Below are 25901 nucleotides of genomic sequence, written 5' to 3'. Positions count from 1 at the left end.
AGAAGGAATTTGTGTTAAAAGAAGAACTGGGACTCATAATTGACACCAAATAGATAATTTTGAACAAAATGAATGCAGACAAAACCAGAAGGAAAGCAATAAATTTGGAAGACATTTTCATCTTTGAGAATTTTGACAAAATCCTTATTTCTAAAACATAGAGAATTGACTCAAAATTTATTTTAAAAAATCAAGCAATTCTTCATTTGAGTTAAAGGATATCAACAGCCAATTTTCAAATGAAGAAATTTTTTAATAGCTTTTTATTTACAAGTTATTTGCATGGGTAATTTTATAGTATTGACAATTGCCAAAACTTTTGTTTCAAATTTTCTCCTCCTTCCCTCAACCCCCTCTCCTAGATGGCAGGATGACCAGTAGATGTTAAATATATTAAAGTACAAATTAAATACAAAATAAGTATACATGACCAAACTGATTTTTGCTGTACAAAAAGAATCAGACTCTGAAATATTGGACAATTAGCTTGTGTAAGAAATCCAAAATCCCAGCAGGCAAAAAATATAGGGATTGAGAATTCAATGTAATGGTTCTTAGTCATCTCCCAGAGTTCTTTCACTGGGTGTAGCTGATTCAGTTCATTACTGCTCTATTGGAACTGATTTGGTTCATCTCATTGCTGAAGATGGCCAGGTCCATCAGAATTGATCATCATAAGTATATAATGATTTCCTGGCCCTGATCATTTCACTCAGCATCAGTTCATGTAAGTCTCTCCAGGCTATTCTGAAATCACCCTGTTGGTCATTTCTTAGACAACAATAATATTCCATAATTTTCACATACCACAATTTATTCAGCCATTCTCCAATTGATGGGCATCTACTCAGTTTCCACTTTCTGGCCACTATAAAGAGGGCTGCTACAAACCTTTTTGCACATACATGTTCCTTTCCCTTCTTTATGATCTCTTTGGGATATAAGCCCAGATAACACTGCTGGATCAAAGGGTATGCACAGTTTGATAACTTTTTGAGCATAGTTCCAAATGGCTTTTCAGAATGGTTGGATGTATTCACAATTCCACCAACAATGTATTAGTGTCCCTGGTTTCCCACATCACCTCCAACATTCTGCATTATCTTTCCCTATCATTCTAGCCAGTCTGACAAGTGGGTAGTGGTATCTCAGAGTTGTCTCAATTTGCATTTCTTTGATGAATAATGACTTGGAGAATCTTTTCATATGGCTATTTCTTCATCTGAGAATTGTCTGTTCATATCGTTTGACCATTTATCAATTGGAGAATGGCTTGATTTCTTATCAATTAGAATCAATTCTCTATATATTTTGGAAATGAGTACTTTATCAGAACCTTTGACAGCAAAAATGTTTTCCCAGTTTATTGCTTCCCTTCTAATCTTGTCTGCATTAGTTTTGTTTGTACAAAAACTTTTCAATTTGATGTAATCAAATTTTTTTTTATTTTCTGATCAGTAATGATCTCTAGTTCTTCTTTGGTCATAAATTCCTTTCTCTTCCACAGGTCTGATAGCTAAACTATCCTGTGTTCTTCCAATTTATTTATAATCTCATTCTTTATGCCTAAGTCATCAACCAATTTTTAACCTTATCTTGGTGTACAGTGTTAAGTGTGGGTAGATGTCTAGTTTCTGCCATACTAGTTTCCAATTTTCCCAGCAATTTTTATCAAATAATCATTCTTATCCCAAAAACTGGGGTTTTTGGGTTTGACAAACACTAGTTTATTAAAGTTATTGGCTGTTTTGTCCTTTGAACCTAATCTATTCCATTGATCAGCTAGGCTATTTCTTAGCCAATACCAGATGGTTTTAGTAACTGCTGTTTCATAATATAATTTTAGCTCTGGTACAGCTAGGCCACCTTCATTTGATTTTTTTTTTCATTAATTCCCTTGAAATTCTTGACCTTTTGTTTTTCCATATGAACTTTGTTGTTATTATTTCTAGGTCATTAAAATAGTTTTTTGGGAGTCTGATTGGTATAGTGTTAAACAAATAGATTAGTTTAGGTAGTATTGTCATCTTTATTATATTTGCTCACCCAATCCAAGAGCATTTAATATTTTTCCAATTGGTTACATCAGATTTAATTTGTGTGAACAGTGTTTTGTAGTTTTGTTCATAAAGGTTCTGATTTTTCCTTGGCAGATAGATTCCTAAGTATTTTATACTATCAGTAGTTACTTTAAATTGAATTTCTCTTTGTAACTCTTAACTGTTGCATTTTGTTAGTGATGTATAAGAATGCTGATGACTTATGTGGGTTTATTTTGTATGCTGTAACTTTGCTAAAGTTGTGGATTATTTCTAATCACTTTTTAGCAGAATCTCTGGGGTTCTCTAAGTATACCATCATATAATCATCAAAGAGTGATAATTTAGTTTCCTCTTTGCCTACTCTAATTCCTTTGATCTCTTTCTCAACTCTTATTGCCAAAGCTAGCATTTCTAATACAATATTGAATAGTAATGGTGATAGTGGGCAACCTTGTTTCACTCCTGATCTTATTGGGAATGGTTGCAGTTTGTCCCCATTATGAATGATGCTTACTGCTGGTTTTTAATAGATGCTACTGATTATTTTAAGGAAAAATCTATGTATTCCTATACTCTCAAGTGTTTTTAATAGGAATGGGTGTTGGATTTTATCAAATGCTTTTTCTGCATCTATTGAGATGATCATATGGTTTTTGTTCATTTGGTTATTAATATGACCAATTACACTGGTAATTTTCCTAATATTGAACCAGCCCTGCATTCCTGGTATAAATCCTACTTGATCATGGTGTATTATCCTGGGGATGATTTTCTGTAGACTTTTTGCTAATATCTTATTTAAGATTTTAGCATCAGTATTCATTAGGGTGATTGGTCTGTAATTTTCTTTCTGTTTTCAACCTACCTGGTTTAGGTATCAGTGCCATGTCTGTGTCATAAAAGGAATTTGGTAGGACTTCTTCATTCCTTATTTTATCAAATAATTTATATAGCATTGGGGCCAATTGTTCTTTAAATGTTTGGTTGAATTCACATGTAAATCCATCCGGTCCTAGGGATTTTTTCTTAGAGAGTTGATTAATATCTTGTTCTATTTCTTTTCCTGAAATGGGACTATAGCAATTTACTTCCTCCTCTGTTAATCTGGGAAGCCTAAATTTTTGGAGGTAGTCATCCATTTAACTTAGGTTATCAAATTTATTGGCATAATGTTGGGCAAAGTAACTCCTTATTATTTCTGTAATTTTCTCTTCATTGGTGGAAAGTTCTCCCTTTTCATTTTTAATACTACTAATTTGATTTTCCTCCCTCTTTTTTCTAATCAGATTTACCAAAGGCTTATCTATTTTATTGTGTGTTTTTTTTTCCTAGAAGCAACTCTTAGTTTTATTCATTAGTTCAATATTTTCTTTTTCTTTCAACATTATTAATTTCTCCTTTTAATTTTAGAATTTCAAATTTAATATTTGTTTGGAGGTTTTTAATTTGGTCTTTTTCTAGCTTTTTAAATTGCAAGCCCAATTCACTGATCTTCTCTTTCTCTATTTTATTCAGGTAAGCCTCTAAGGATATAAAATTTCCTCTTATTACTGCTTTGGCTGCATCCCACAAATTTTGGTATGATGTCTCATCATTGTCATTATCTTGATTGAAATTATTAATTGTATCTATAATTTGCTATTTCACCTAATCATTCATTAAGATGAGAGTAGTTAGTTTCCAATTACTTTTTGGTCTATTTACCCCTAACTTTTTGTTGATGTAGTTTTTATTGCATCGTGATATGAAAAGAAAGCATTTACTATTTCTGCCTTCCTGCCTTTAATTTTGAGGTCTTTATATTCTAATATATGGTCAATTTTTGTGTAGGTTCCATGAACTACTGAGAAGAAAGTATATTCCTTTCTGTCTCAATTCAATTTTCTCCAAAGATTTATCATTCCTAATTTTTCTAATATTATATCTACCTCTTTAATTTCCTTCTTATTTTTTTTTTTTTGTGGTTTGGTTTGTCTAATTCTGAGAGTGCACGATTAAGATCTCCCACTATTACTGTTTTGCTGTCTATTTCTTCTTGCAACTCTCTTAACTTCTCCTTTAGGAACTTACATGCTGTAACACTTGGTGCATATATGTTTAGTTTTGATATTGCTTCATTGTTGATGCTACCCTTTAGCAAAGTATAGTTTCCTTCTTTATCTCTTTTGATTAGATCAGTTTTTGCATTTGCTTGATCTGAGATAAGAATGGCTATCCCTGCTTTTTTTATTTTACATGAAGTTAATAGATTCTGCTCCAGTCTTTTACCTTTACTCTGTATGTACCACCCTTCTGTAAATGTGTTTCCTGTAAACATATTATACCCTTCTGACTTTTGATGCAGTCTGCTATAAGCCTCTGCTTAATGGGATTGTTCATCCCATTCACATTTACAGTTAAAATAACTAATTCTGTGTTTCTTACCATCTTATTATCCCCAGATTATGCTTTTCTTTTACTTGCCCCCCCAAACCCTATTTCCCAATTTTAATCTTATGTGCCCTGCTTGTATCATGCCACTCATCCTCTTTAAGATCCCTCCTTTCCCCCTTTGAATCTCTTCCCCTTTCTTGTACCCTTCCCTAATTAATCTTTTCCTTTTCCCCTTTCCTCTCCCCCGAGAGAAGATTTTCTGTATGTCAATTATTTTTGCTTCGAGCCAACTCTGATGAGAGTAAGATTCACACAATGTTCTCCCCCCTCTCTAAATTCCTTCGGATATGATAAGTTTTCTTTGCCTCTTGGTGGGATGTAGTTTCTTTCTTTTTATCCTCCTTCCCCCCTTTTTTGACATTATCCCTTTTCAATTTCTACTTCCCCTTTTTATGTTATATCAGTAAAATCAGATTATATATCTAGTCTTTTTGTATATCCAAAACAGAAATACAATTTTTTTTAATAACTTTTTTTATTGACAGAACTCATGCCAGGATAATTTTTTACAACATTATCTCTTGCACTCACTTCTGTTCCAATTTTTCCCCTCCCTCCCTCCACCTCCTCCTCCAGATGGCAAGCAGTCCTATACATGTTAAATATGCCACAGTATATCCTAGATATAGAAGGTAGAAATAACCTGGGAAGAAAAACAAAAATACAAATGGTTTAGATTCATTTCCCAGTGTTCTTTCTTTGGGTGTAGCTGCTTATGTCCATTCTTGATCAATTGAAACTGAGTTAGATTTCTTTTTCGAAGAAATACACTTCCATCAGAATACATCCTCATATAGTTGTTGAAGTATTTAGGAAGTTACATGCTGTAACACTTGGTGCATATATGTTTTGTATTGATATTGCTTCATTGTTGATGCTACCCTTTAGCAAAGTATAGTTTCCTTCTTTATCTCTTTTGATTAGATCAATTTTTGTATTTGCTTGATCTGAGATAAGAATGGCTACCCCTGCTTTTTTTATTTTACCTGAAGTGTAATAGATTCTGCTCCAGCCTTTTACCTTTACTCTGTATGTACCACCCTTCTGTAAATGTGTTTCCTGTAAACAACATATTATAGGGTTGTTGAGTATATAATGACCTCCTGGTTCTGCTCATTTCATTTAGCATCAGTTCATGTAAGTCTCTCCAAGTCTCTCTGTATTCATCCTGCTGGTCATTTCTTACAAAACAATAATATTCCATAACATTCATATACCATAATTTACCCAACTATTCTCCAATTGATGGGCATCCATTCATTTTCCAGTTTCTAGCCACTACAAACAGGGCTGACACAAACATATTGGTATATACAGGTCCCTTTCCCTTCTTTAGTATCTCTTTAGGCAGAAATGCAATTCTCAAGATTTCCTTTTACCTTTTCTGCTTCCATTGAGTCCTATGGTTGGAGATCAATTTTTTTTTTTTTATTTAGTTCTGGTTTTTTCCTTAGAAACAAATGGAATTCATCTGTTTCATTAAATGTCCATCTTCTTCCCTGGAAGAAAATGCTCAGCTTGACTGGGTAGTTTATTCTTGGCTGCATTCCAACTTCTTTTGCCTTTTGGAATATCAGATTCCAGGTCCTTCAATCCTTTAATGTGGAGGCAGCCAGATCTTGGGTGATCCTTATTGTGGCACCTTGGTATTTGAATTGTTTTTTTTCTGGCTGCTTGTAATATTTTTTCCTTAATCTAATTGTTCTGAAATTTGGCCACAATATTCCTTGGTGTTTTTATTTTAGGGTATTTTTCAGAAGGTGTTCAATGAATTCTTTCAATGCCTATTTTACCTTCTGGTTCTATTACCTCTGAACAGTTCTCTTTGATGATTTCCTATAGAATAGTAGATAGGCTCTTTTTTTCATCATAATTTTCAGAAAGTCCAATAATCCTCAGATTATCTCTCCTAGATCTATTTTCCAGGTCTGTCATTTTTCCAAGTAGATATTTCGTGTTTTTTTTTTTTTTTTCCAATTTATCCTTTTTTTTTTTTTTTTTTTTGGTTTTGCTTGACTGATTCTTGCTGTCTCAATGAATCATTAGTTTCTATTTGTTCTGTTCTGATTTTTAATGAATTATTTTCTTCATTAGCTTTTTAAAAAATTCTTTTTGTATATGTACAATTGAGTTTTTAAATGAGTTATTTTGCTCTATGGAATTTTTTTCCATTTCCTTTTTTTTTATTGAATTATTTTCTTTTTCCAATTCACAAATCCTACTTTCTTGTGAATTCTGTTTTTTCTAATTCATAAATCCTACTTTCTAGTGAATTCTTTATCTTTTCCAATTCACAATTCTTTTTTTTTTTTTTTTTTTTTTTTTTTTTTGCTGGCAGTATTATTTCTTTTTCTTTTCTTTTTTTTTTTAATAACTTTTTATTGACAGAACCCATGCCAGGGGGTAATTTTTTACAGCATTATCCCTTGCACTCACTTCTGTTCTGATTTTTCCCCTCCCTCCCTCCACCCCCTCACTCAGATGGCAAGAAGTCCTTTACATGTTGAATAGGTTACAGTATATCCTAGATACAATATATGTGTGCAGAACTGAACAGTTTTCTTATTGCACAGGGAGAATTGAATTCAGAAAGTATAAATAACCTGGGAAGAAAAACAAAAATGCAAGCAGTTTATATGCATTTCCCAGTGTTCTTTCTTTGGGTGTAGCTGCTTCTGTCCATTCTTGATCAATTGAAACTGAATTAGCTCTCTTTATTGAAGAGATCCACTTCCATCAGAATACATCCTCAAACAGTATTGTTGTTGAGATATATAATGATCTCATAGTTCTGCTCATTTCACTTAGCATCAGTTCATGTAAGTCTCGCCAGTCATCTCTGTATCCATCCTGCTGGTCATTCCTTACAGAACAATAATATTCTATAACATTCATATACCACAATTTACTCAACCATTGTCCAATTCATGGGCATCCATTCATTTGTCAGCTTCTAGCCACTACAAATAGGGCTGCCACAAACATTTAGGCACATACAGATCCCTTTCCCTTCTTTAGTATCTCTTTGGGGTATAAGCCCAGTAGAAACACATTGCTGGATCAAAGAGTATGCACAGTTTGATAACTTTTTGAGTATAGTTCCAAATTGCTCTCCAAAATGGCTGGATGTGTTCACAATTCCACCAACAATGTATCAATGTCCCTGTTTTCCCACATCCCCTTCAACATTCTTCATTATCTTTCCCTGTCACTCTAGCCAATCTGATAGGTGTATAGTGGTATCTAAGAGTTGTCTTAATTTGCATTTCTCTGATTAATAGTGATTTGGAGCATATTTTCATATGTCTATAAATAGTTTCAATTTCTTCATCTGAGAATTGTCTGTTCATATCCTTTGACCATTTATCAATTGGAGAATGGCATGATTTCTTATAAATTAGAGTCAATTCTCTATATATTTTGGAAATGAGGCCTTTATCAGAACCTTTGATTGTAAAAAATGTTTTCCCAGTTTATTGTTTCCCTTCTAATCTTGTCTGCATTTGTTTTGTTTGTACAAAAACTTTTCAATTTCATATAATCAAAATTTTCTATTTTGTGGTCAATAGTGATCTCTAGTTCCTCTTTGGTCATAAATTCCTCCCTCTTCCACAGGTCTGGGAGGTAAAGTATCCTATGCTCTTCCAATTTATTTATAATCTCATTCTTTATGCCTAGGTCATGAACCCATTTTGACCTTATCTTGGTGTTCGGTGTTAAGTGTCGGTCAATGCCTAGTTTCTGCCATACAAATTTCCAATTTTACTAGCAATTTTTGTCAAATAATACATTCTTATCCCCAAAACTGGGGTCTTTGGGTTTGACAAACACTAGTTTATTAAAGTTATTTGTCTCGACCGGCGAGACCTAGTTACTTGTAGCGGTTTTGAGGAGGATCCAGCCTGAGGAGAAAGGGGTGAGAAAGAAGAGGAAGACCAAGCTGATTGTTGCCAAGGTCTCAGTTTATTGCTCTCAGGGTACAACTTATATAGGAAAAAGCATGGGAAAGAGAAGTAGGGTGGTCTGGGAAAGGAACATGGGCTATAGCTGGTCCAGTGAGCAGGAACATAGTGTGGTGACAACTCAAGATTGATTGTCAAGACCGTTTTGCCTGGCTGCAGTTCTCAGGATTGTTTGACCACCTGCGTGACTCTGTTGCAGCAAGGGGTGGGGAAAACGCACCTGGGCTAGGGCCATGAGAAAGGCACCTGGGCGGGGGCCTTCGGCTTCCAACAGAGAAATAAGACAATATTAGACTTAGGATTCACTTAGCTTCTTTAGTTTTCCTTGTGATTCACTTCATAAAAGAGAGCAAAATCAGGTCACCTGAAGGAAATGACATAATCTTTTTTTTTTTTTTAAAGAGACACTTAAATAGAATATATTATCACCACTCACTGCAAATTAATAAAGTGCTACAGTTTACAACACTTCTCTCAGTATAAATTCAAATAGCAAGTGATATTCAGTTATTCCAAATGAAAAATGTGATTGGTGTTAATATATGAGTGCATATCTGTGTTAAATTAGCTTTCAGAGTTACTTGTATTTGAATATTAACTGAAAGAGTAGTGAAAAAGCCACTAGTATCATGTAGTTCTGATTTCACCACTAGCTGGCTGCATAATTTGAGCAAGTCACTTAGACTCTTAGGACTAGTTTAAGATAAATTGTTTGGGTGTAAGTCACTTAGACTCTTAGGGCTAGTTTAAAATAATCTGTTTGGATGATTAAAGGAACCTTAAATCCTTAGCTCCTTTGAAGTACTAAAAGGCCATTAACCTTTTTTTTTTTTCAGTTTGACATTGCACAGAGCAACCTTAGTAAAAATAAATAAGGTTAGTATGTTATAACCTGTTCTTGATGAAAACCATTATGTGTCTTTGTAATCATTGATTCCCTTCCTATATGTTCATTAATTACTTTGATTATTATGTCTTCTAGAATTTTCCTAGAATTGAAGTCAAGCTCACCAGACCATATTTTGCAAAAACTGTTTTCTTCCCCTTTATTGTTTTGAAATCAGCAAAAGTCACTTTTGTCTCTTAACCTTCCTTCCAATTGAGAGTGACAAAAAAAAAAAGAAAACTACAAACCAAAATAGTCAAGCAGACCAGATTTCCACATTGGCTATGTCATTGGCCTTGTGTGTGTGTGTGTGTGTGTGTGTGTGTGTGTGTGTGTGTATTTATGTCAATTTGTGTTCTTATTCTGTTTTTTGTTTTCTCTCCCCTCCCTCCCTCTCTCCCTCTCCCCCCCCCCTTTCTCTCTCTCTGCTACTCCTCTCAGAGGTAGTATTATGTTTCATCATTAGTACACTGGAATCATGATAGAGCATTAGACTGGTTGGAGTTCCTGAGTGTTTCAAAAATATTTGTCTTTAAAATGCTATTTTCATTATATCTCCTGATTCCATTTCATCAGTTCAAACAATCTTCTCAAATCATTTTTATGATGATATAAATCATTATGATATAATAATTTTGTATCGCATTAATATATAATAACTCTAGATATTGTCCAGTTGATGGCCATTCTCTCAGAGTTCCACTCTTTTGCATCTTAAAAAGATCTATGATTAGAGTAGAGTGAAGAGGGCAGAGAGTAAACAAGATATTTCCTGAGATACCAAACTTCCCTCAGAATCAACATTAGGTCAAGCTTCCAAAAAGATTTTGGAGTTACAGAATCCACAAATATTTGGAGTAAAATAATCTTTCAGCATTAGGTATCTTGGAAGGCCTTCAGGAAAGGGCTGTTTCAATTAGATAGAACACAATACAGCCCAGTGCAGGTGTTGTACAGGGAAGACTGGAGTTAGGCATGAGAAACCTTGTGGGAGGCTCTTAGCCAAAATATAGCTGTGTTGACCACTCTGTTCAAGTTCAAAAAGCCAGAGATTCATTCAACTAGCTATGAGACCTCCACTGCAACTACAGAAAATAAATTGTGAGCCATGTACCCCAGAATAGCAGGCAGGAGTTGACTAGACTCATCCAGTACAGAGGGGAAGTCTAAGGCCCCAAAACAGTCAGTCAGTAAGAATCCTCTGTTAACCTACTGTGGAAGCTTGAAGAAACCAATGCCCCTCCACCCCCATATGCCATCCCCCACCTTCCCTCCTGCCTCATAGGCTCAGTGCAGACCTCAACCTTTAAAAATAAGCAAAAGAGAGAGAGAGAGAGAGAGAGAGAGAGAGAGAGAGAGAGAGAGAGAGAGAATTTTAATCATAGAAAGATACTACAGCAACAAGGAAGATCAGAACACATACCCAGAAGAGGACAGCAAAAGTCAAATGCCTTTAGCTGAAATCTCAAAGGGGGACATAAATTGGTCTGCAGTTCAAAAGGCTCTCCTGGAAGAGTTCAAAAGGAATCGTAAAAGAAGAAAAAATAGGGGAAAAAATGAACCCAATGCCAGAATGGAAAAAAATACACTGAAAAAATCAACTTCTTTATAGCTTTTTCATTTTTTCAAATATATGCAAAATTAATTTTCAACATTCACCTCTGCAAAACCTTGTGTTCCAAATTTTTTCTCCCTCCCTTCCCCTACACCCTCCCATAGACACCAAGCAACCCAACATAGCTGAAACAATTGTGTTTCTTTTAAATATATTTTCATATTCAACATTGTAAAAGTGAAATTTTAAAGCATTTCTGGGAAGCAGAAAAACCTACAGAACCCTGAAATACGTCTTCAATATATAAGATATAAAACATTATTTTAGGCTTCATTTTATTTTTCAGTGAACTGGTATTTATTTTCTCTCACTAAAACACCACTCTAAAATAAAAAGAAAATAAAAATAAAGTTCTTGAAACATATGAATATAGTTGAAAAAATGAATTTTCACATTGGTTATATCCAAAAAACATGTTTTAACTAAAGAAAAATTTGTTAGATGCCCACCATATAATAAAACATTCTCCTTTATCAAAAGGAAGGTATCATATTTCCTTTGTGAATGCAATAAAAACTTTGCATTGTTCTGAGTTGCTAAGTTTTCAAAATTTTTGTCTTTACAAGACTATCATATGATTTTTCCTTTCAATTCTGCTCACTTCACTCACTATATGTTCCTATAAGATTTCTCACATTTATCTGAAATATCCCCTTTTATTATATCTTATTCTTTATTTAGCCATTCTCTAATCTCTATGGATTCCAGTTCTTTATGGGAAGAAGAAGAAGAAGAAGAAGAAGAAGAAGAAGAAGAAGAAGAAGAAGAAGAAGAAGAAGAAGAAGAAGAAGAAGAAGAAGAAGAAGAAGAAGAAGAAGAAGAAGAAGAAGAAGAAGAAGAAGAAGAAGAAGAAGAAAAAGAAGAAGTAGAGGAAGAAGAAGTAGGAGGAGGAGGAGAAGGAAGAGGAGGAGAAGGAAGAGGAGGAGAAGGAAGAGGAGGAGGAGGAGGAGGAGGAGGAGGAGAAGAAGAAGAAGAAGAAGAAGAAGGATGACGAGGAGGAGGAAGAGGAAAGAAGAACAAAGAAAAGGAAACATGAAGAAGAAAGAAAGAAAAAGAAGAAGAAAGGAGAAAAGGAAAGATGAAGAAAGAAATAAAGAAAGAAGAAAAGGAAATATGAAGAAGAAAGAAAAAAGAAAGGAAGAAGAATAAAAGGAGAAGGATGAGGAAGAGGAGGAGGAGGAAAAGGAGAAAGAAAAAAGAAAGAAAGAAAGAAAGAAAGAAAGAAAAAGAAAGAAAAAAAAGGTTAGTCGTTATAAAATGTTTCTGTACCTATTGACTCTTTTCTACTTTCTTTGACACTTTGGAATTATAGGTCCCATAGAGGTATTGTTTAATCAAAGCTTAGTAGCAGACAATTCAGTAACTTTGAGGGCATAGTTCCAAATTGCTTTCCAGAATGGTTGTGTCAATTTAGTTTCACTAAAAATAAATTATTGTCCCTTTGTCCATTACCCTGGTAAAAATTGTAATTTTTCTTTATTTTTTGTCATCTTTGACAATCAAATATGTGTTAGTCATAAACTCAGAGCTGATTTAATTTGAATTTCTCTAATAATTAATGATTTGGAGAAATTTCATATTACTATTGATATCTTGAATTTCTTTTTATGAGATTGCCTGATCATATGAATTGGGCATTTATTAATTGAGCAATGTCTCTCTCTCTCACACACACACACACACACACATATATATACACACACATACATATCTACACATATATGTATATGATGTATCTATTTATATATGTTTGAATAAATTCCTTATATATTTTGGAAATGAGACCTTAATCAAAGGAAATTTAGACAAGTATTTTCTCAGTTAAATATTTCCCTTCTAATTTTAGTTTCATTGATCCTATGTAAAACCTTTATAATTTTATCATCAAAATTAGCCATTATAACTTCTGTAATCTTCTCTGACTCTTGTTTGCTCATAATCTCTTCAATTATCCATAGATTTTTAATAACACATCTCTTCCTTGTTCCCCTAGTTTATTTATGATGTGACTTTTATGTCTAAATCATTTAATCACTTAAAGATAATCTTGATTTTTGAGTGAGTTGTTGCTTTAAACTTAATTTCTACCAAATAGATTTGTAGATTTTTAGCAGTTTTTGTCAATAATGAAACCTCTCTCCAACAGCTGGTGGTCTTTGGATATATCTACACAAGTCTACTATGTTCATTTCTAAAAATGTTTCATTCTTTATTTGATCCACTGATTAACTTATATAGTTTTTTAAAGTAGAACCAGATCATTCTGATGATTCCTGACATATAAAATAGTTTGAGATCTGATACTTAAGCACCTCTTACTTTGTAGTTTTTCAATGAAATTCATGAACTTTTATTCCTTAACATGTGTTGTGATATGGAAGCCACCTGCAAGTGGCTGCTGGAGGTCTAACTCATCCCTGTAGAATGAATCTCTTTATGTGAGAGGATGATGATGATAACACAAGGAGACTGAGAGTTAGTTGTTGTTCTCTGACTTCTCTCCTCTTTCCACTTGCCTCCAATTTATTTCATTGCCAATCCATAAGAATCACTTGCATTAGTAAAGGCTACTTTGCAATTCCTTCAAGTGTTATGATTCATAGCTGTGGAGGTTCTCAGAGAATTGGCGTGCTCCTTCACTTAGGCATGGTCCTTAACATACATAAATATTAATATATAAGCCTATATATTATATTAACAATACAAAGATTCAAGACAATTTCAAAGGACTTTTTATGGAAAGGACTATTCATATTCAAAGAAATGGCTATTAGTCTGAATATAGATTGAAATATACTGCATTTTAATTTGTATTCTTTCATAACATTGTGATGACCATGTTAGCACCCTGGATACCTTAGAATCAGCCAGAATCAGGATAAGCAAAAGTCCTTGGTCCTTATTCTTGATCTCTAAAGGTAGAAGTGAATTGAATGGACACAGAATCTCCACAACATCCTTCTTCCTTGTCTACCACCAAAGTGACTCTGGCTAGTCTTACTCCACCCCCAGTCCCTCCTACAATTCTCTGTATACACAAATTATTGAGCCAGTACAGAACAGTGGGAAGGGTCATTTTCCAAGAATATGCTAATAGAGTATTGTCCAATTGGTAGTTAGCCTTAAGTGTTCAGTTGTCCAAACCTCAGTGCATGAACTCAAGAGTTTTAGCCCTTTACACAACATGAAAAAATATGTTTTGCATATAACCTATATAAAATTGGTTGTCATATTCGGGAAGAGGGGAAGGAACAGGAAGAAGAGAATATGGAATGAAAATATTTTGAAATTAATATTTAAATTAACTTTGCATGTAATTAGGAAAAATAAAATATTATACAAAATTATATATATGTATATATGTATATAATTGTCTTTAATTCTATTTACTTGATTATAAAATATAACAATGTATTTGTTCCAATTCAATAAAAATTTGCTAAGTACCCACTACATATTGAGTACATTTCCTTTATCATGTCCTTTAAATTTCTGTATTTCTAAAACCATCTATCCATTTGTTTCTCTTTATACAAATAGCTTCCTTTATCAGTTTTCATTAGAAAATATACAAAGTCATATAGGTCAAGAGAATATAATAAAGATGACAGTACTACCTAAACTAATCTATTCATTTAGTGCTATACCAATCAAACTCCAAAAAAACTGTTTTACTGACCTTCAAAAAATAACAAAAAAATTCATCTGGGAGAACAAAAGGTTAAGAATTTCAAGGGAACTAATGAAAAAAACATAACAATGAAGATGGTCTAGCTGTACAAGATATAACACTATATTATAAAGGAGCAGTCACCAAAACCATTTGATACTGGCTAATAAATAAACTAGTTGATCAGTGGAATAGGGTTAGCTTCATAGGACAAAATAGTCAATAACTATAGTAATCTAGTGTTTGACAAACCCAAAGACCCCAACTTTTGGGATAAGAATTCACTATTTGACAAAAACTGCTTGGAAAATTGGAGACTAAGCATTGACCCTCACTTAACACTGTATACCAAGAAAAGATCAAAATGAGTCCATGATCTAGACATAAAGAATGATATTATAAATAATTCAGAAGAAACATAGGCATAATTTACTTCTCAGACCTGTGGAGGAGAATGAATTTTTGACCAAAGAAGAACCAGAGATCATTATTGATCAAAAATAAATAATTTTGATTATATTAAGTCAAAAAGTTTTTGTACAAATAAAACTAATGCAGACAAGATCAGAAGGGAAGTGACAAACTGGGAAAACATTTTTATATTCAAAGGTTCTGAGAAAGACCGTATTCCCAAAATATATAGAGAACCGACTCAATTTTTTTATTTACAAAACATATGCATGGGCTATTTTTCAACACTGACCCTTGTAAAACCTTCTGTTCTATTTTTTCCTCTCCTTCCACCTACCCACATGACAGGTAGTCCAATACATGTTAAATATGCTAAAATATATGTGAAATACAGTATACATGTACATATTTAAACAGTTATCCTGCTGCACAAGAAAAATCAGATCTAGAAATGTAATGGGCTGAGGCTTGAGTTGATGCACTGAGGTCCCAAGCATGTGAGGCTAAATAGTAATTGGACCATATTCTATTAATATATACGCTTGGAGAAAGAATGACCCCCGCCTACTCTTTGTACAAGAATGTGTTGTATAGGAAATGATGATTTTGGGGGTGGAGGCAGGGGGGGTGGATAAGGAAGTGGAAAGAGAGACTGCTGGCTGGAGGCTTGACACAGCTGCTCACATTGCTAATCTCGCTTCACCTCCAATCCCCCTTCACCTCCAATTCCCCTTCAACTTTGATCTTTCTTCACCTCCACTAAGAACAAAGATCGACGATTTTCCCCTAACCTGAATTCCTGACTCCGGCTGATTTTAAATACACAGTCATCACATAGAAAAAAGGTAAAAATAACCTGAGAAGGAAAACAAAAATGCAAGGAGACAATAACAATGTGGAAATACTCATTGCCCATAGTTCTTTTGCTGAATGTAGCTAGTTCTCTCCATCGCTAAACAATTGGAACTGATTTGGATCATCTCATTGTTGAAGAGAGTCATGTCCATCAGAACTGATCATCATATAGTATTGTTGTTGAAGTGTATAATGATCTCCTGGTTCTGCTCATTTCACTTAACATCAGTTTATTTAAATTTCTCCAGGCCTCTCTGAAATCATACTGCTGGTCATTCCTTATAGAACAATAATATTCCATAACATTCATAAAACACAATTTACTCAGCCATTCTCCAGTTGATGGGCATCCATTCAATTTCCAGTTTCTAGCCACTACAAAAAGGGCTGCCACAAACATTTTTGCACATAAGCGTCCCTTTCTCTTCTTTAAGATCTCTTTGGGATATAAGCCCAATAGTAACATATTTGATCAAAAAGTATGCACAGTTTGATAAGTTTTTTAACATAGTTCCAAATTTCTCTCCAGAATGGTTGGATTTGTTCACAATTCCACCAATAATGTATCAGTGTCCCGGTTTTCCCACATCCCATCCAACATTCATCATTATCTTTTCCTGTCATCTTAGACAATCTGACAGGTGTGTAGTGGTATATCAGAGCTGTTTTAATTTGCATTTCTCTGCTCAATAGTGATTTGGAGCACTTTTTCATATGGGTAGAAATGGTTTCAAATTCTTCATCTGGAAATTATCTGTTCATAACCCTTGACCATTTATCAATTGGAGAATGGCTTGATTGCTTATAAAATAGAGTCAATTCTCTATATATTTTGAAAATAGGCCTTTGTCAGAATCTTTGACTGTAAAAATATGTTCCCTGTTTATTGCTTCTTTTTTAATCTTGTCTGCATTAGTTTTGTTTGTTCAAAAAGTTTTCAGTTTGATATAATCAAAATTTTCTATTTTGTGATTAATAATGATTTCTAGTTTTTCTTTAGTCACAAATTCCTTCCTCCTCCATAAGTCTGAGAGTAAACTATCCTACATTCTTTTTTTTCTTTTCTTTTCTTTTATTTAATAATAACTTTATATTGACAGAATCCATGCCAGGGTAATTTTTTTTACAACATTATCCCTTTCACTCACTTCTGTTCCAATTTTTCCCCTCCCTCCCTCCCTCCATCCCCTCCCCTAGATGGCAAGCAGTCCTTTATATGTTAGATATGTTGCAGTATATCCTAGACACAATATATCTTTGCAGAACCGAACAGTTCTCTTATTGCACAGGGAGAATTGGATTCAGAAGGTAAAAATAACCTGGGAAGAAAAACAAAAATGCAAATAGTTCATATTCATTTCCCTTTGTTCTTTCTTTGGGTGTAGCTGCTTCTGTCCATCATTTATCAATTGAAACTTAGTTAGGTCTCTTTGTCAAAGAAATCCACTTCCATCAGAATACATCCTCTTACAATATCATTGTCGAAGTGTATAATGATCTCCTGGTTCTGCTCATTTCACTTAGCATCAGTTCATGTAAGTCTCTCCAAGCCTCTCTGTATTCATCCTGCTGGTCATTCCTTACAGAACAATAATATTCCATAATATTCATATACCACAATTTACCCAGTCATTCTCCAATTGATTGGCATCCATTCATTTTCCAGTTTCTAGTCACTACAAACAGGGCTGCCACGAACATTTTGGCACATACAGGTCCCTTTCCCTTTTTTTTGTATCTCTTTGGGGTATAAGTCCAGTAGTAGCACTGCTGGATCAAAGGGTATGCACAGTTTGATAACTTTTTGGGCATAATTCCAGATTGCTCTCCAGAATGGTTGGATTCATTCACAACTCCACCAACAGTGCATCAGTATCCTACGTTCTTCTAATTTATTTATAATCTCATTCTTTATGCCTAGATCATGAATCCATTTTGACCTTATTTTAGTGTATGGTGTTATGTGTGAGTCAATGCCTAGTTTCTGCCAAACTAATTTCCAATGTTCCCTGTAGTTTTTGTCAGTGAATTCTTATCCCAAAAGTTGGGTCTTTGGGTTTGTCAAACACCAGATTGCTATAGTTATTGACTATTTTGTCCTGCGAACAACTGATCAACTATTTCCACTGATCAATTAGTCTATTTCTCAGCCAATACCAAATGGTTTTGGTGACTACTGATTTATAATATAGTTTTAGATCTGGTAAAACTAGGCCACCTTTATTTGATTTTTTTTTCATTAATTCCCTTGAAATTCTTGACATTTTGTTCTTCCAGATGAATTTGGTTGTTATTTTTTCTAGGTCATTAAATAGTTTCTTGGGAGTCTGACTGGTATAGCACTAAATAAATACATTAGTTTAGGTAGTATTGTCATCTTTATTATATTCGCTCAACCTACCCAAGAGTACTTAATATCTGGAGGTCAATTTTTTTCTTTAGCTCTGGTTTTTTTCATTAGAAATAAATGGAATTCACCTGTTTCATTAAATGTCCATCTTTTTCCTTGGAAGATAATGCTTAGTTTAGCTGGTAATTTATTCTTGGCTGCCTTCCAAGTTCCTTTGCCTTTCAGAATATCAGATTCCAGGCCCTTCAATCCTTTAATGTGGATGCTTATAGTTCCTGACTTATCCTTATTGTGGCTCTTCGGTATTTGAATTTTTTTTTCTTGCTGCTTGTAGTATTTTTAACTTGGTCTGATAGTTCTGGAATTTAGCCACAAAATTCCTTGGAGTTTTAATTTGGAGATCTCTTTCAGGAGGTGATCAGTGGATTCTTTCAATGGCTATTTTACCTTCTGATTCTATGACATCTGGGCAGTTCTCGTTGATAATTTCCTGAAAAATATAGTCTAGGTTCTTTTTTTCATCATGATTTTCAGAGAGTCCATTATTCCTTAGATTATCTCTTTTAAATCTATTTTCCAGGTCTGTTGTTTTCCCAAATAGGTATTTAACTTTTTTTTCTATTTTTTTCATTTTTTTTTTCTTTTTGCTTGATTGATTCTTGATGGCTCCTCAAGTCATTCATTTCTATTTGTTCAGTTTTAATTTTTAATGGATTATTTTCTTCATTTACTTTTTATTTCTTTTTGTATTTGTCCAATTGAGTTTTTAAATGAGTTGTTTTGTTCTATGGAATTTTTTTTCCATTTCACCAACTTTTTAAGGAGTTATTTTCTTTTGTCAGTTCACAAATTCTGTTTTCCTGGGAGTTGTTTCCCTTTTCCAATTCACAAATTCTGTTTTTCAGAGAGTTGTTTTCTTTTTCCATTCTATCTTTTAATGAGCTATATGCCTTATGCAAAGGCTGAAAAAACTAATAGGATTAAGGGGATTATGGATATTGAGAATATGTGGAGATGGGTAATTAGGAGGGTTATAAGGATGAATAGGGACAACATTATACCCTCCAGACATAGGAGGGTGGATATTACATGGGATCGATAGATTAACACTCTTACAAGTGCTAAGAGGAAGGCTATGGTCAGGTTTAGGTTAATAGGGAGCATAAGGTATGCATGGGGTAGAACCATGATTTACTGAGTTGAAATCAATTATCTTAATTAGATTAAAAACCTATTCAGTTCATTCAAGGCCTTTTTGGAATCACTCATATGGTAGGCCACCGGTGAGTAGGATGATGAGGGAGTACGCCAGGGCAAGTATTGTGTTGGTAGTTGATAGTTGGATGGCTCAGGGTAGTGGTAGGAGGAGGGTGATTTCTAGGTCAAATAGGAGGAATGTAATGGCAACTAGGAAGAATTTTATTGAGAATGGAAGGCAGGCAGAGCCTAAAGAGTCAAATCCACATTCGTAAGGGCTAGATTTTTTCTAGGTATAGAGAGAGTTGTGGTAGTCAAAATGCGATGAGAACTATAATTGTTGCTAAAGCAGAGTTGATTAGGAGGGTTAGGGTTAGGTTAATTATTTTTCTCTGGTTTTACCCAGAACTTAATGATTGGAAATCAGTAGTACTAATTATACTAGAAAAATATGAGCCTCATCAGTAAATAGATACATATAGGAATAGTCACACTATGTCTACGAAGTGTCAGTGTCAGGCAACTGCTTCGAAGCCAAAGTGATGGGTGGATCTCTTGCAAAGTTTTCCTTTCCTTTCCCCATTCTTCTTCTAGCTCTCTTTTAAGATCCCTTTTACTTTTTTCTATGAGAGCCTTGTGTGGTGAGGAACAGGTTATATCACACTTTGGGTCTTCATCTGGAAACAATCTGCTTCTAGTCTTCTCAGGGCTTGAAATTTGCTCTCTTTCATTATAGAAGCTATCTATAGTTAGAGCATGCTTTCCTTTTTACTAATTTTAATTTTAAAAAAAGGGCTGGGTCTGCTTTTGGGGAAATGAAGGCTTTCCAAGCTTCTTAAACAGACAACAGGAAGAGGCAGAAAAGAGGCAATGGAAAGGCAGCAGCTGCCCTGGGATCTTCCTGAGTCACTATTGTGTTGGGTAGGTGTGGCCAGATCCTGTGAGATCCCGGAGCTTTAGGATAAACTCCTTCTATGTTTATGTTGCAAGTTTTATAACTTCTCTGATGATCTATTGGTTTGCTGCCAGGGTGGAGTAGCTGATCCTGTGGTAGACTTTCCCAGCAGATTTTCACCCATGGAGACCACACCCTGCCTCCATCTGCTCAGCATGAGCTGTCCTCTGTGCTCTGCCTGCCTGTGTCTGCATCAGTCCAGCTTCCTCCAGTGCCTGTGCCTGACCAAAACAGACCTTTTCTGGTGATCTTTCAGATTAACTTTTGTTAGTAACGTGTTGTACTCCCAATATTTGTAGTTTCTGACAGTCCAATACTAATTCAGAGGCTGAATTTTGTAAATAGTTTGAGGACAGTAGAAGATCTCAGAATGAAGTGTGTGTCCTCTCCACCATCTTGGCTCCACTCCAAACTGACTCAATTTTATAAGAAATCAAGCCATTCTCCAATTGATAGATGGTAAAAGGATATGAACAGTTAAGATGAAGAAATTGAAGCTATTTCTAGTCATATAAAAAGGTGCTCCAAATCACTATTGATCAGAGAAACACAAATAAAGACAACTCTGAGATACCACTACACACCTGTCAGATTGGCTAAGATGACAGGAAAAGATAATGATGAAGGTTGGAGGAGATGTGGGAAAACTGAAACACTGATGCATTGTTGGTGGAACTGTGAACAGATCCAACCATTATGAAGAGTAATTTGGAACTATCCTCAAAAAGTTACCATACTGTACACACCCTTTGATCCAGCAGTGTTACTACTGGGCTAATATCCCAAAGAGATATTAAAGGAGGGACAGGGACCCACATGTGCAAAAATATTTGTGGCAGCCCTTTTTGTAGTGGCAAAAAAACTGGAAACTGAGTGGATGCCCATTAATTGGAGAATAACTGAATTAATTGTGGTATATGAATGTTGTGGAATATTATTGTTCAATAAGAAATGACTAGCAGGATGATTTCAGAGAGGCCTGGAGAGGCATGAAGTGAAATGAACAGAACCAGGAGATGATTATACATGGCAACAATAAGATTATACGAAGATCAACTCTGATGGATGTGTCTCTCTATAAGATGATTCAAACCAGTTCCAAATGTTCAGTAATGAAAAGAGTCATCTACACCCAGACAGAGAACTATAGGAAATAAGTGTGGACCACAACATAGCATTTCCACTCTTTCTGTTATAGTTTGCTTGCATTTTTGTTTTCCTTGTCAGGTTTTTTCCTCTCTTTCTTTCTAGATTCAATTTTTCTTTTGAGCAACATAACTGTATAAATATGTATACATATATTGGATTTAACATATACTATAACATAGTTAATATTTTTTGGACTATCTGCCATTTAGGGGAGAGGGTAGGGGAAAGAGGGAAAATTTGGAACAGAAGATTTTGTAAGGGTCAATGTCGAAAAATACCCCATGCATATGTGTTGTAAATAAAAAACTATAATAATAATAATAATAAAAAACAAATAAGTCCCACCCCCAAAAAATATACTAAGTTATATCTCTTCTATTCTTGAGAATAAGATCTATTGTACTAGAACTGGTAGATTCTCAGATTTGCCTGAAAAAAGCAACTTCACCTACAAATGAACAAAAAAAAAGTTCCTTTCAAGTGAAGGGACCCTGCTTATCCTGCTTACCCTAAGCCCAAACAACCCTTAAAAAGTTAATTATTAATTACAAAGCAAATAGTCCACATTCTTATCTTCATAATGAAGTATCTTTATACTCCACAACTTCCCTTATTCAAAATTATTTCACTTTTTTGAGATAAAGGTTGTAAAAGAAATTTAGTAAAATAAAGGTGTAGGCAAACAGATAGACATAGAAAAACACAGAGAAACAAAAACAGACAGAAGCTGAAGAGAGGAAAAAGAGACACAGCAAGTCATAAAGAGAGACGCAGACAGAAAAACAGAGGGAACAAGAGTGAAAAATATAGATATTTTAATTTTTAAAAGAAATTTCTTTCTTCCCTCAAATCATTTTGAGTTTATATTGTTGTAGCTATATAACACAAAAGAAAGCGTAATTGAATTCTATTCCAAAATATAGTATCTAAAAAGAAGAGCATTCTTCTCAAAGAAAAAGATATTTGAAACATAGGAAATGGCCATAATTGTATATATGCATCATCCAAACTTTAACACTGGCTCTCTGGAGAAACTGTCAACTCTTAATTTAGGTCCAGCAACTGTTACCTATCCCTGATGCAGGTAGCCTTTCATGGCCTTCTGGGTAAAGATAATTGGCTATTTGCATGCTTCTAAAGCATTCTGTTAAAATATTTCAAGGAATAAACCCATGTATCTTGGAGTGAATATATTATAGATTCAGATTAACTGTCACATAAGCTCCCACATTAATGAAACTCTGAATGTCCTGACCTGTGAATATGCCAGGTGAATATACTATTTCCCCAAAGTCTTTAACAAGAAATCCCAAGTTTAGAGAGGCCTAATTTGCCAGTGGGGAAGTCAGAAAAGCTGTAACACAGGTAAAATTGAACCTGACATCTATATTTCCTTAAGTTGAGTACCACAGCCTGCAAACCACGTTTTCCCTCTCTTTTCAAGAAAAAAAATGTAAGGTATTGGGGGGGAGTCATAATGTAATATAGGTAAAAGTGAGTCTGTCATCTATACTTCATTTTGTTAGCTATCACAACTTTACTTGTTTTTTTCCCTCTGGAGGGACATTTTATTATTTTATTTTTTGAATTTTATTTTCCTCATTTATATGTAAAAACAATTTTAACATTTGTTTTTAAAACTTTGAGTTCCAAATTTTCTCCCTTTCTCTCTCCTCACCTGTTTCTGTCACTGAAAAAGCAAACAATTTGATATAGGATATACATGTAAAACATTTCCATAATAGTTATGTTGTAAAAGAACAGACATACGCACAGACACACAAACTTCATGAAAAATAAATAAAAGAAAATATTTGTCAATATTAAGTATGCAGACATCCCATTTTATTCCTTTGTGGATGAATAGCATTTTTCATCATAAGTTCTTCAGAGTTGTTGTGAATCATTGTGTTGCTGATAATGGCTAAACCATTTATGGCTAATCATCTTACAATATTTTCATTATTTTATAGATAATAAATTTTATTTGCATCAACTCATGTACTAACTCTTTCCAGGTTTTTCCAAGAGCATCTTGTTCATCGTTTTCATAGCACAATAGCATTCCAACATAACTATATACCACAATTTATCCAGCCCTTTCGCTAATACTGATAATTCCCTAAATTTCAAATTCTATGCCCCCAAGAGAGTTTTTATTGATTTTTTTTTGTATATATAGGTTTTTTTACTGTTTAAAAAACTCTCTTAATATACAGTTCTGCTAATGATATTGCGAGGACAAAGGGGAAGTATGGTTTTAGAGCCTTTGGGGGATAGTTTCAAATTGCTCTACAGAGTGGTTAAAACAGTTCAAAACTCTACCACCAGTGCATTAATGTCTCATTTTTCCCATTACCTCCGCCATTTGTCATTTTACTTTTTTCATCTTATTAGTCAATCCAATAGGCATGACAGAGTACCTCAGAATTGTTTTAATGTGCATTTCTTTAGTGTATAGTGAGTTACAACATTTTTCATATCATTATAGATAGCTTTGATTACTTCATCTGAGAGCTATTCATATTTTTAAACCATTTTTCAATTGGGTAATGACAGTTATTTCTATAAGTTTGACTCTGTTCTCTATGTATTTGAAAAATAAGACCTTAATCAGAGAAACTTACTTCAAACTTTTTTTCATTGCTACTTTTGCTAGCTGGATTTTCAATCACCAGTTATTTTATTTCCTCTCTCCCTTCACCCTGTCATTTTAATTCTAACACTTTCATCATCTGCCCTCACATCTATAACCCTCTCCTTTATCTCCTTCTCTTTTAAAAGAAAAATAATATTTTCCCATTATATTTAAAACAATTTTTACATTTGTTTTTAAAACTTCTGAGGCCCAGATTCTCTCCATTTTGTTCCAACAAAGAGGAAATTGGAGCAATAATTAGGAACTATTTTGACCAACTGTATGCCAATAAATATGAAAATCTGAGTGAAATGGATGAATATTTACAAAAATATAGATTGCTCAGATTAACAGAGGGAGAAACAAATTGCTTAATAGTTCCATTTTAGAAAAAGAAATTGAATAAGCTATTAATCAAATCCCTAAGAAAAAAATCCCCATGGCAAGATGCATTTACATATAAATTCTACCAAGTGTTCAAAGAACAATTGTTTCCAATATTATACAAACTCTTTGGGAAAATAGTGAAAGAAGGAATCCTACAAAATTCTTTTTTATGACCCAGACATGGTGCTGACACCTAAACCAGGTAGGGTCACGACAGTGAAAGAAAATTATAGATCAATTTTCCTAATGAATATTGATGCAAAAACCTTAAACAAAACATTAGTAAAGAGATTACAGCAAGTTGAATCCAGGATAATACATCATGACCAAGTAGGATGATATCAGGAATGCAGGAGTGGTTCAATATTAGGAAAACTATTAGCATAATTAACTACATCAATAACCAACCAAATAAAAGTCATATGATTATCTCAATAGATACAGAAAAAGCATCTGATAAAATCCAACACCAATTCCTATTAAAAACAGTAGAGAGTAGAGGAATAAATGGACTTTTCCTTAAAATAGTCAATAGCATCTATTTAAAGATATCACAAAGCATCAGATGTAATAGCAATAAACTAGAAGCATTTCCAATAAGATCAGAAGTAAAACAAATTTGCCCACTATCATGATAAGATCTAGTGTGTTAAAAGCACAGAGTGTTGCTTTTGCTGCTGCTATGGTTATGGCTGTGCTGGTCAGGGCTGAGTTTGCATTGTGAGTTGGAAGTCTATCCTATTGCCACTGATATATTCTGCTTACCTTCCAAGTTGTCTTTGGTATTTCTGGGCTGACACATCTAGAATGAGCCAATAATACCACTAATTTAGAGGTCCTTAGTCATATTCCTACTTTCCTGGTTTGGGCCCAGTGCTAGGGCTGAAACCAAGCCAGGACTATGTTAGTATGACCTGTATCAGGACTGCAGAATGGAATCCCAGTCTGGTGTCACAGCCTTTTCTGCTAACTTTCTAAGTTATCTTTGACTACAAAATGTTCTATTCTTTCTTTTTAAGTGTTCTTATATTTAGAGTCATTATACAAAGAAATCTGGAGGAGAGGTTGGGTGATTTCCTGCTTTTACTCTGCCATCTTGGCTTTGCTTCAGAAACTTCCATGCCTGCTCTTATTTCCTTCCCTCCCTCCTTTCCTGTAGGATAAGATAGATTTCTATACCCAATTGAAAGTGTATTATTCTTTTAAAGTCCCTTCTGATGATAAGTTTCACTCACTTCCCTTTATTTCCCCGCTCATCATCTCTTCATCTCTTTTGTAAAATCTTTTTTGGCCTCTTTTAAATGAGATAATTTACCCCATTCTACATCTTCTTTTCCCTTTCTTCCATTAA

This window comes from Antechinus flavipes, chromosome 1, assembly GCF_016432865.1.
Source record: "Antechinus flavipes isolate AdamAnt ecotype Samford, QLD, Australia chromosome 1, AdamAnt_v2, whole genome shotgun sequence".
NCBI lineage: Eukaryota > Metazoa > Chordata > Mammalia > Dasyuromorphia > Dasyuridae > Antechinus > Antechinus flavipes.
The sequence above is the reverse complement of the archived record's forward strand: the minus strand, read 5'-3'. Positions refer to the sequence as shown.